Here is a 13374-nt window from a genome sequence, read left to right as displayed (position 1 = left end):
GATTTTTACACTTTCTGGACATTATATTAAACGATTTAATGCAAAAACAATGGGAAACAACTGAGATGCGCACGAGTTAACGACGTAAATGCAAAATGTCAAAATATAGCAGGAATAAATAACGCTTAGACGCGATATACGACGTCTGAATGTGAAAAAATAAACAATTTTTAAATTGTTTGAAGGATTGTGGAACATATATTTTTTTAGTCATTTAAAAAAAATAATATTATCGTAATTGGACCTAAGGATTTTTTTAATTATTTTTCTAATGATACTTTCATACTAACAGGAACCAAAATATATAATTTTTATTTCAGAGCAAAATCCACTGTCGGCTAGTGTAATTAAAGCTTTCTATTAGAAACAAAATATATTTATTTTTACTAGAGTAGAGTTACTCACACTCACCATACTTAAAGGAAACACATATTTATATTTTTCCACTATCAAAGTAGTTCTCCGTTTGTATGTTGGTATGGAGTGGGACTCTTTTTTATATTAAAAATGTTGCCCAACACTCTACTCTTTAGCTCGGAGCACTGTAAGTTGTAAAAAAGTCTTATTCCCACTTGGTTATTAAAATTTAGTTTCCAGTTTAGTTGTGAAACTTTTACAGAGGAATACTGTAAATCTGTATGCCAGACAATCGTCAAAACTTCTTGCCTCTATGAAAGCATACCTGAAAGATTATGGGATAATCAACTCAACTAGAAAATCGTATAATATCTTTAAGACAATAGAAGTAATAAATGGCTTAACTAGTAGTCCCAGCAAACCCTCGAACCAATTAATGGTTTCAATTTCCATTGAACATAAAATCCGAAATTTCAAGCGAAATATCTAATCATTATGAGCTAAGTGTTTCCTTTTATAAAATTCATCAGCCATTAGAGCACGGCGTAAAATTTGTAGAACAAACCCGTCGAAAGCTTGTAGATGCTTAAATTTTATATGGTCCTCTGTTTGCAGACCAAGGTTTTGAATTTAAGGACGTCGTAAATAACCCGTTGATTAAATTATTTCATGATACCTATGGCCGCTCCTGCTTACACCAAAGAGGGCAAGAAGGTTTCTAAGCCTTTTAGAATAGCTTTTAAGAGTAAGAGAGGTTATTACTCAGTTTTTTACAGAAAAATTTTACGATTTTACTATTCCTAATGAATAGGTTTTGATGGTATGATTTAGAGACTTAGTTAGGAATCAAGAAGACCCTTTACGGGATTTCATTGTAAGCAATTTCATGATTTTGCGACTCCTAAAGACTCAATCTCTCACTCACAGCGAACCCATAAGGAAATTTGATTAACTTTACACAAGTTTTGTCTTACCATATAGGCTCATGAGTCATCATACTGGAATCAGTTGTGATTTCCTACACACTATTCATGAGTAGAAGTTGGGGTTTCTAACTCCTTAAGGCATTTTGTCATTGAAGATCTCGCCCTGACAAGATCATAAATAAACTTTCTTAGCTTTTATTAGTTTTGTTGACCTACCGGTTCGTATGACGTTTTACGTGAAACCGGTCTTCTTAACAACGTAAATAACTCGTTAGTAAAAATTTTTGTTTTCCGACTGAAGACCATATTCTGAGGAAAGCATGGAAATTTGTTAAGCTTTGTCATCAAATACAGGCTTGTAAGTCATTTTACTGGTTGCCGTCGGGTATTTTCATTATCCCAATTAGGTTTTGCGTAAAATTTGAGGCTTGCTGTTTTCTGAAGATATTTACGCATTGAAGACCTTGGCCTGAGGAAACCAAGGAAGAAATTTGCTTTACTTTTTTAAGTGTTATTATCACCTTAAGACTCGGAAGCTGTTTCACTAACTTGTGAGTAAAACTGGAGGCTTTTCGACTCTCAACTATTTTTCCATACTCAAGATCTTATCCTGAGGAAACAATGGAACTTTCATTTTCACCCACAAACTTAGTTAACCTACAGCATTACTACTTTATTTTAACGCTTGTAACTAAAGTTAAATTTGGCGCCTGAAAAGGTAAAAGTAAAGACTATAATTATACTTATTCCTTTTTCAATCCCAATCTACGCAAGTTGATCTAAATTGTTTGGCTATTTTATCTACCATTTCGTTGTTTCCCAAACCAATGCGGCTACACTCAAACCCTTTAGGCAACTCATAACTTTTTTCAGCCCACTTTAACTCTATTTTATATGACTGCTGGTAAGTTTTTTCATTGACTCACGTGCAACATTCGACAGTGCTTGCAAATTGACTAACTCCTAACTGGCGGCGACTGACACACACTTAACGCAAACTTCCGCATATAAGCCAACGACAAATACAAATACAAAAGAAACAGAAAGCCAAACAATCACGCGTGTTATTAGTACTCGAGCGCTCACTCACTCACTCACTCAGGCGCTCAACCGCCAAAGCAGCCAACGCGGCATTCTTCAGTGTTTTACGAACTGTCCAAAATGAAGTTTATTACGTCTGTACACCGCAGAATGCTGGGGGGCGCATGAATGCGTGGAAATGGCGAATATTACACAGGGCGGCGCATGGAGCCAACAACTGCGGCGGCGGTTGATGGAGGTAATGGTGGTGACACTGTGTGCTGGAGCTTGCGAAGACACTTGTAAGCGGAATTAGAAGTGTCATTCCGGCCATATGTGACACAACGGTATTGTGGCTATGCGTTGCATGAGTATGAGTAGTGAACAGAAAGATGGGTAGTAAGAAGATACAACGCCGTCTCTATGGCAGCATGACGCGTGTCCTGCGCGCAATCCACACATGAACGATGTTTCTATTTCCACTGACTGCTTGTGTTATTGTTCTCTGCTTGTTAATAATTTTACGTATGTATTTGTGCGCGCGCCAAGTGTATGAAGCGCGCAACAACAGTGTACTTGCCACAGCACACCATAAAATGTGAAGAATTCATATGAAGTCGCGCACTGTCTGTGTCTACGCGCTGAGGTTAAATGCTACGCTGACAACACTTACGCGCGCACAGGCAGCGTAATATATACAAATATATGCTAGCTTTTGTGTGAGCGCGCGCGTAAGTAACGTGTGAGTTGTGGCACGTTGCGCCTCGGTGGTAACAGCAAACAATTTCGCCATGATGCACAGCTGCCACATTGCTCAAAACAAACAAGCAGCAACAACGAGTTGTAAGCGGCACTCATACGTGTGAGTACTTAGTAGACGGGCGCGCACTAGAGCACTTCCTTGAAGCGCGCGCGCGCGATGTGTATAGCCGCGCCGCGCCGCGTCTCCTACTGCAGTTGGGGTGCGGCAAGTGCGCCTTAGTTAGCGGTGACGTTGACGCCTTACAGTTGCCGCTAATGGAAGGTCGGTCACATTGCTCATACGCAACGGTGTGTACGACAGTTATATGCAACGACAACAACAACAACAATTGCGGTCATGATGTTGGCAAAAGGGCGCGCGACAATTGTCCTTGCACGTTTACACTTTTCCACTTTTCTAATTTGTTATTGTTGTTGCCGCGGGCGTTTTTGTTGTTGTCATTGTCTCTTTACTGTTTTATGAGTGATAAACGTTGCTACGTTTGTTTAACAATTAACATTGCGTATGAAACACGTTGCAGTTATTTATACGCAATGCGACGCGCGGACGGAGAGGTGGCGTCGCTCTGCGCGCATGTGAGCGTAAGAGGCCACAGTCAGGCGCTGTGTATGTGAAAGTGCGCGCGTGTGTGTGTGCTTGTTAAAACATATACTCGCATGTATTTAAACAACATTTTTGCCCTGCTAATTAGTTGACTTGCTGCTGATACACAGTCATACAAAGGAAGATGTGTGTGTATGTGTGTGCGTATGTCGCTCTAAGGGTTAATGGTTGGAGGTAATGAATGTATTGTTGCTTCTTCCACTCTGGCTGTCTGTGTTGATGCCGCTGTTGACGTTGTTGTTGCATTTACTTTTGTTGTTGCTGTTGGTGATAAATGATAATGGCTTATTGTGTAAGCGCGCATGTGTGGCCGCTACACGACTTTTGTAATTGCTTTTAAATAGCAAATTTTCAGCAAATTTACGAGTGTGCGCCGCTGCTGTGCTCACACACACACACACGCCCACACATAAATTACAGCAAATCTGCATTCTTTGTTGTCCTACATCACACATGCATCTTAATGGCTCAAATTGTTAGCTAAGCAAGCTGAATTTAGATTATAAAACACTTTCGGTTTCATTGTAGCTTTCATAATTATAATCTTTCTACATTCTTTAGTGTGCGAAGATGGCGCTTTGGTCCCTTTTGTGACAATTATTTGGCTTAGAAATATGTGCACTGGTACTTAGCCGCTTGACAGTTGGTGACAGGTGCTGGAAGGTAAGAGAGCAGGGAAATAGGATTCAACATTGTATGAGATAAACTTCTTGAATGGAATTGCCTTGTTATTCAAACTTAGTAAGCACAAAAGCTGTGCTATTACACATTTATCACTCAGTTAAGTAATAATGTGAGGACATAGGTGAGTGTAAGGGTAAAAAAAATTGTTTTTTTTTTTATAAAACAAGAAAAACATTAACTTCTGTTAGCCTGAAGGCGTCTTTCTTATAGCATAAAAGGGTATAAAAACATAGGAGTCCGGAGACTCTGTATAATATATTCCGAGATTCTAACGTTGCATGGGCAATAATCCACGCCAAATTTCGTGAAGATGTCTTGTCCATACAAGAACTTGAGTTTGGTCGTAAGTTTGTATGGCAGATATATGCTATAGTGGTACGATATCGGTGATTTCGAAATATAAGCACTTCCTTGGGGAGAAAAAGCAATCTGCAAAAATTCATATTGATATCTCAGAAACTGCGAGACCTGTGCGCGTCAATATAGAAGGACAGACCAAAGGACACTGCTGAGTCGACTCAGCGTATCGTACTGAGACCTTAAATATCACTGACACTTTCGGCTATTTGTCGCAAGTTTCAAGTTTGTTGTTGTAGGTTATAGGTCGTAGCCTTCCTTATATGTGCCCGGTGCCCCATTGGTGGTGACAATATCACCTCCAAACAAAAAAAAAAAATGTAAGTGTACAAAACGAAGATTTTGCAAAAAGTGCGATTTGTTTCCCAACACAGTTTCTTTTGACTCGAGACGCTTAACCTAGTAAAGTAGGCATCACTTTTATTTGGCATCTTTCAAATTCAACGAATAAAATTCGTGGAGCTGTAAAAAAATGGATGTTCCAGAGCTACTTATGTACTTTAAGAGGTCTTGTATATGAACCTTACAACCGTTTGAGTCACTATCACTTGCTTCTGGCCTGTCGTTGTCCTGATGGAACACAATGTCTCTCCCATTGGCCATAGCTGACCGCTTTTGAGCGATTGCTTTCTTCGGCTGGTCTGAACGACTGTTAATAGTACATATCCCAACTAAGAGTTTGACTGGAGGACATCAGCTCATAATATTTGACTCCCTACCAATATTCCCAAAACGAATACAAACGCCTCCCTGACTGACAGTTTTAGCTTGACTAAATTTTTCACTACTAGTAACCATCCGCTTCATAAACGTATCGATTTTATTGCGTTTCAACAGCAATTCGCAGATGGAAATTTTGTCTAAGAGCTTTTTTACGTTGACTCTAGGTCCATTGTGGTACTGAAAACTCCAATATAGTAGATCATAAGGCTCTTACAAATCGACAAAATGTTAAGCTAAGAGGCTATCACACATTTGTTGAGACAGTTTATGTCGGATAAAATTTATTGTTTCGACTTTTTCTTGCTTTCTAATATTCGGATGAAACCATGTTTTACTTTCAGCTATCTGGCGACCTTCATATCGAGTTTGTCAATAAGAGATCGTTGACTTTTGCCTCTAAGAGTTAAGAAATCATGGCCTTTTGTCAGTTTATCCACCTCTAGCCACCTCAGTGTAGGTCTTCAAATCAGTTGTGCGATCAGCTCGTTAAACCAATTCTTAACGGTCGACATAGAAGCAGAAGAATCTAAGCGTTTCTTTAAAAGTAAGCATCAAATCACCAACCCGCATTGTTCTTTTTAATTAAATAGGTCCATCTTCACCTGGTCTTTCCAACGGAATGCTGGCCTTCCTCTTACCGCCGCATCCACCAGAATTGCCCTTCCGATTACCATTTGCTTTCTTCAATGGAACAAGCATTGGCTGAGCAGCAATTCGATTCCTACGCAAAAAGTCAAAAATTGTGCGTCTGAGTGGGTTGATCCAAAACACCAACACTTCTATTGGCAAGAAATCTTCAAATTAAAAGAAACGCTCATTTCATCTCAGTGTACCTGGCATTTTCAAGGCAGAATTTAGGTCTATTAAAAGTAAGTATTCTCTTAAAAATAAACCCACTATTTATGAAATGTGGTAAATTAAAGGCTTTATTTGGTATAGTTAGAATGATCCGATTTAGATTTGAAACTGGTGGATATCAATTCGGTTAGGTTTCCAGGGTGATCCCGCGACGGAAATCATGAGGATTTAATTGGTTAGTAGAAACATCCTTGTGATTCTAAAACTCCTTGAAAAGAATTTCAAGTGTCGTCTAAGCGCTTTGAATTTATTAGAAATACTTTTCGTTGGCTAATATCGATTACAGGCCGCTCACTTGGTTCTCCGGCGTGTCCGTCTCGCCCTCTTCTAGAAATTGTAATTGAATTCGCCAGGGAAAATAATATTTCAAACACCTGTGTTTTGCAAAGTTAATTGGACTGTTCCAGCCAGTTCGTTTACAGCAGCTACTTAAGACGGTACACCTCAGTTGTGCGTTGCGATTTTTCGATGGAAAAAATTTCGAACAAAGAATTTGTCTATTTCTAACCAAATTTTGTGTGCGGAATCGTTGAAATTGTTGGAAAAGGTGATTCAGTTTTATCAAAAACACAAAGCTACGAGTGAAGCTAAGCCTTCAAAAACGGTCTAGAGATCGTTGAAGACGTACCTTGTTCTGTTCGAATGATTTTGATTTCGGAATAAAAAAAAGATGCTCAAAACTCACGTTGATGCTCATTGTTTTCATTGTTCTTTTCGATATTCGTGGCTTGATGCATCATTAGTTTATTCCGGAGGGATAGACGGTTAATTTGGAGTTGTATTTGGCCATATTGAGGCGTTTGCGTGAGAGCATCCGGAATTGTAGTGGAAGAACAATTCATGAATTTTATACGATGAAAATCCACCATCGCATCGAGCCACTATTGTGACGGAGTTTAAAACCAAAAACGCCAACGTATTCGCCATATTTATCCCGACGATTTTTCCAGGTCTCCAAACACTTTTTGGGATGAAACTCAGCCTCTTCAGCGAATTTTACTTAATCTCTCCGATGGAGTGAAAACGGGTTCCACGAAGCAGCAGTATCAATTTGGAGAACAAGAAAAAATCATATGGAACCATGAGGGTCATAGCAAAAAGTGTTTTGAGACCTGAAAAATCGTCGGGATACATCTGGTGTGGATTACTATGAAAGCAGCAAAATATAACTTCAACATTTCATTAAATGTCATTTATAATGATTCTGAGAATAACCGAATGGAGTTTGACACACTAAATTGTATGAAACTCTCAACGGTGTAAATTTTTATTTTAGTCACCCACCAAAATGAACTCTGTTTGTTTAAATCTATATAACGGCACATGTCTATAATTGTTAAATCACACATTTGATCAACAAACCAAGGCGATTAATGCAAAAGCAAAAAAGGTATTTCATTTGAATTTAACGAATCATAATGGTTTTTAATCCTATTCGCTCGTTCGACTGGTCGATTGGTTGGCAATTGCGCGAAATTGAGTGGCCTTCTGCGTCAATTCGAATATTTTGTCGAATTCTGGTGTTGGCAATTAAAAAATCCTGAATTGTGACTGTGCCACATGTTGTATCGCCGCCACTCACACTGACAATAAAAGCGGATGACCCCAACAGTGCTGAGAGGCAATTATATGGGTTACTTTATATATTGTAAGTTTTGGGATTATATTTATTTAAGTGACTTTTCCTTTCTCGGGTAATAGAGCAAAAATTTCATCGCCTTCTACCAGAAACTCAGATTAGTTGGCTTTCAGTATTCCGTAACCATCACATAGACAAGTTTTGTACTTGATTTTTCATTTTTCTAGGCTATGTATTCTGAGTTTCTGCACCTTAGATTAACAAATATATCGGTCTCTTCCATTCCTTTTGTAACACACCGTAATAGTATCAGTGAAATGACAACTGGAGAATAGTAAAGCTGAAGGTGCCGTTAGTGTAAAGATCGAGCTACTCTAAAATAATGCCGCAGAGTTCACAAAGATACAATGCCTGTCGTATTTCTGGAGAAATTAAAGTAACTCTGGATAGACGGTATTGAAATAAAGAATTGAAATGCTGGAATGGTAACATATAGGGATAAAAACATTAGAAAAAATGATTCTTCAAAATATATAGAAACATTGTTAAACTAAGTGAACACGAAGATCAGCGTGGCGGGTCCCAACCACCGCGCATAACGTTGGGGAGGGAGGTTTTGCCTAGCCACTTTAGCTCGCCTTTAAGCGGATATTTTTGCTACCCAGAGGATACTTGGTGTAAGACCGGAAGTCGTGGGCTGCTTGAGCCATATGGAAAAGAATCGTTTCTGGGCACTCCCAATTGAATGGCGCTCAGAAAACTTTCCTCACTTGCGTGAACTGCACCATCGTCCTGTAAAGCCAGATAAAATTTACTTCCTACAGGACGTCAATTCTTTTTTACAAAGTTTAATAGAGATCCTGAACTGCGAAGCTCATATAAGCCGAACTCTAGATACGGTCCTATAGAAGTAGGGAAGGTCTTTCAGGATCTCTTAAACACCTACATACTTTCTTGCACTTTCTATTTTGATCTTGGCAATACAACATGCCCTTAAGGCATTCCATCTCGTCCGGATCCATATTTCAGCCTTTTTGGAATTTTTCAATTTTTGTATCGTTTTAATCAACCTGCGTATTTTTTGACCTGGCTTGATAGACAATCTCATCGGCTACTTCGCTTCCTGGAATGTTGCGTACAAAACCAATCAATTAATTTTTTCCGTAATTGGTACAACCTCCTTTTGTGTGAAATGTTATCTCACTCATCAGCACTATATGGTTCAGAGGTATGGACGGTGACTACATCTGATGATTCGGTGGAATGATGAGCTGAATTTGTCATATCGTCCGAATGGATGCAAACACTCCAGCTCTGAGAGCATTCGACGCAAAACCCGCCGAGGTAAGCAGAGGAATACGAAGACCTCCACTCAGTTGGAGAGATCAGGTGGAGAAGGACATGGTATCTCGAATCTACATATGGCAAATCGTGTGCATTTGGAACCTGTTTTGGTACGACCCGAAAAGTTTGTTCCACGAATTTTGTGTTTCCAATGGAACAAAGGCTGTGGAATTGTTGAAAATGAAGAAGTATTTTTAAGAGACTACACTACCCCGAACATAGGTAACTATTTGAGTTTCAAAAAGCATTATTTGTGGACCGTCAAGTCATCGAAAACTTTCCTCATGTGATGATAGTATCGAAAAAGTTAAAGGAACAGTGCTTGAAAATCATCGTGTAGGCATCGGAGAGATCACTAAGACCTCCACATCTCGTACGGCCACAAAAGAGATGGTTGACAGCTGAAGATCTTTCGGTCATTGTTCCCACGACAATCGGGTCTACGCAACCGGCACTGATTTTTATCCGAACAAGGACTGTCAACTCGGAAGAATTCTGCCGCTACAACAATAATATCCTTCAGTCAATAAATGCTGGTGCTGAGGCATAGGTTTAAAACCGTGACTTCGAAATTCTACAATAATCTAGAGGATGGCGCTCCAAAAATGAGACGAATCCGCAAAAAAAAAAAATTCGGTGAAGGCACTGAAGGTCGTCCCAATCGAAGCTTATAAGAAATGAATGAACAATTGGATTAAGCGTATAATAAATATAAAATATAAAACAAAGTAAGGAATTTGGCGACAGCAACATCAATATTTGAGACTAAAGAAACTTAATTTCTTACCAAAAGTAGGTCTCCCGGCAGCCGCGTCTATGTAACCAGATTGCACCGGGATTTTTATCCAGCTGAGTATCAACTATCAACTAAGCTGCAATATCCCGAAATTTTTTTCTGCCGCTATAACAACAACTACAACAATATTTTTGTAGCATCTAGAAGCTATCGAGCCGTGTAACAAAAACATTTACTGACCCTCGTATTCGGATCATACAACTCAATTGTGACGATTTTTCGTGTAGTTGTTGTTTTGTTGCTGCAGTTGTTGCTTTATGTTTGTATAGCATTTGATATTGTTCTTGTTATAGTTGTGCAGGATAAACTTCTAAATTTGCCGGAAACGTCAGCAACCGCTGCTGTACAATTCACCGCATACAATTGTTGTTGCTGTTGTTTTTTCTATTTCTATGCAGGAATATAAATTTGTGCGGTTTTTTTTCCCCACCAACAAAACAGCCACACCCCATGCAAAACCTCGCATGAGTTGGTGTTAGTGGTGACTGCAGCTGCATGTTTGTGTGTGTGTGTGTGTGTGTGTGTGTGTGTGCGCCACGGCTTGTGGTACTAAATTGGGTGATAACTCCTTTTTAATGGTCGCCGCGTTTTTGTTGTTGCTGGCAAATGTTTGTTTGTGTCGGTGTGTTGGCGCAGTATATTCCAATTGGCGCGCCGCGTTGATGTCGCTTTGACGATGTTGTCGCTGCTGTGGCTCTTGCTGTTGTTGTTGCCACAGAGCCGTGTTATTCGCTTTGCGATTATTGCCACAATGCGTTGCATGTACAGCGCTCGTTGGTGTGAATATATGGTTATCTGATGTAAAAGCACACACATACATACGCTTCTATTTATCAATCGCTTGTGTATCTCCACTCAGCCGCCCGCGTTGTTGCACTGTTGTTGGCTGCTGTGGCAGTTAGTGCTATAGCGCGCCGTCATATCTCGCAGTCGTAAATGTTGTTGGTACACCCTGAACAGGGTGTATTAATCTTGGCCCGAAATTTGTAATACCAAAAAAAATGTCGGAGATCCTATGGCAGCTATAGCATATAGGTATCATACAAACTGAACAATCAAAATCATGTTCGTATATGGACAACTTCGTATATGGAGATATTTATACGTAAGTCCGCTCGAATTATTTTCGAAAGCAACGGTACAATCTCCGAAGAAATTGTTGAGATCGAACCACTATAGCTTATAGTTGCCATACAAACTGAGCGTTAAAATTCGAGTTCTTGTACGGAAAACTTTTTTATTTGACCAGATATCTATATGAAATTTGGCTCACATTATTTTTTATGGCAACGGCATAGTTTTCGAAGAAATTGTTGAGATCGGATAAATATAGCACATATCTTCCATACAAACTGAGCGATCAATTTCATATCCTTATATGAAAAACTTTTTTATTTGAAGAGATATCTGCAGAAAATTTGGCTCGAGTTATTGGTCAAGACAATAGTACAATCTACACGGAAATTCTTGCGATCAGACCACTATAGCATATAGCGGCCATACAAACTGAATGATGAAAATTACATCCTTATATGGAAAACTTTTTTATTTGATGAGATATCTATATGAAATTTTGCTCGAACTATTTTCTGTAAGAACAGTATAATCTCCAAAGAATTTTTTTAAATCGGCATACTATAGCATATAGCTGCCATACAAACTGAACGATCAAATTGTAGTGCTCGTATGGAAAATTTTTTTATTTGAGAGATAACTTAACGAAATTTGGCTCGAATTACCATTTAAGACAACGGAAAAATCTCTCAAGAATTTGTTGAAATCGGATCATTATAGTATATAGCTGGCATACAAACTGAACGATCAAATTCTAATCCTTGTATGGAAAACTTTTTATTTGTTAAAGGTATTATAGTTTCGCTGCCACCAAAGTTAAGGTTTTTTCTTGTTTTTGTCGTTGTTTGTTATTTTTACGCCGTTGTCGCTTGTGATGTTGATGACGATGCCGTCAGCGGGTGTCACAAATGCAAATAATGGTCGCAATTGTGTTTTTGCACTTTTGTTGCCCTACCAACAACACCAACACCCCGGCCAGCGCGCACATCAGCAGCAACGACAACAATACACCGACTGCTTGTACAACTGACATTGTCGCCATCAACCCACACCACAGCCTCAATGCCATAGCAGCGCTCCCAAAGCCCTTACACTCATTGCCGCTTTACGCCACTTATTTGCATGTATATGTTCATATATATTTGTGTTTGTATTTGCGTTTTCTGAATTGTATGCTTAGTTGTTCTGTCATTGCATTCGGTGTTTTTGTCGCCATCATATCGTTTTTATTATTTAATTCCTATTTTGTGAAATAGAAATTGGCGTGACGATAGTCGCGAATTATGCGCATTGTCTGATAGCAGTTACCAACGGGACCACACCAATGACATACACACAGATACTTACATATCATTGCCACATTGGTTGGTGTGTGTGCACTTGTCGCGACAAGTGCGTCTGAATACCTTGTTCGACAACATACTTTAGGCCAAGTCGCAGCACAGTTATTACAGCTAGTGGTGTAGTGGTAGAGGGGCCAAGGGTTGCTTGCAATATACTTGCAGGATTTCAAGGCATATCAGTAAGGCACTAATTATACAATTTATTGGGTATATTTGTTGGGAAATAAAATATTTTGCAGGCTGCAGCAGCGGGATTAGCTTATTTTGAATTAACTGTTTTATGACTTAACGGTGTTTCAGCCGACAAAAGAGTGGGCTATCAAGGTTGCATACATAAATATGAAGAAATTATATTTCTCTAAATAAATTTCATGTAATTTTTTTAAGAGTATACGCAAAGTATTATTTTAAAAAGTATTACGATTTCGGAGAGATGGCAACTCTATCCTAAAATGTATCCAAAGAGAAGACTTCGCATGCATTTTTCTACAAATCTGTTGTTGATTACTTCCTAAATCTTTATATTGTAGTTTAAATAATTCCGAAAGTTGGCAACTCTATACAAAAATTTTACAAAGAGCATGCTTCATAAACGTTTTTCTGCAAATCGTTGTTTCGAATGGCTCACTTTGTTTATTACTTCCTAAGTTTTAATATTTTAGATACAGGGTGGCTGATGAATTTTGCTACATTAAGAAATTGTATTTTCTTTTTTCAGTGTATGGAATTTGAAAAATCTCAAGCGTTTTTGAGACACAAGAAAATAGTTGGGGATGCGCAATTGTCAAATGACTCCAATTACCTGTCGCGAAAGACTTATAATTTATTCCGGTCGGTAACGTAAACGCGTGCGTTCGGTTCAATGGTTCACAAAGAAGAGAAGTTTTATTTCATTTTATGCATTCGCTTAGCCTAAATCTTAAACTAACGGCTTAAACTAGTGGTAA

This window comes from Bactrocera latifrons, unplaced genomic scaffold (assembly GCF_001853355.1).
Source record: "Bactrocera latifrons isolate USDA-ARS-PBARC rearing strain unplaced genomic scaffold, ASM185335v1 scaffold_9, whole genome shotgun sequence".
Classification (NCBI taxonomy): Eukaryota; Metazoa; Arthropoda; class Insecta; order Diptera; family Tephritidae; genus Bactrocera; species Bactrocera latifrons.
This window is presented reverse-complemented; position numbering follows the sequence as displayed.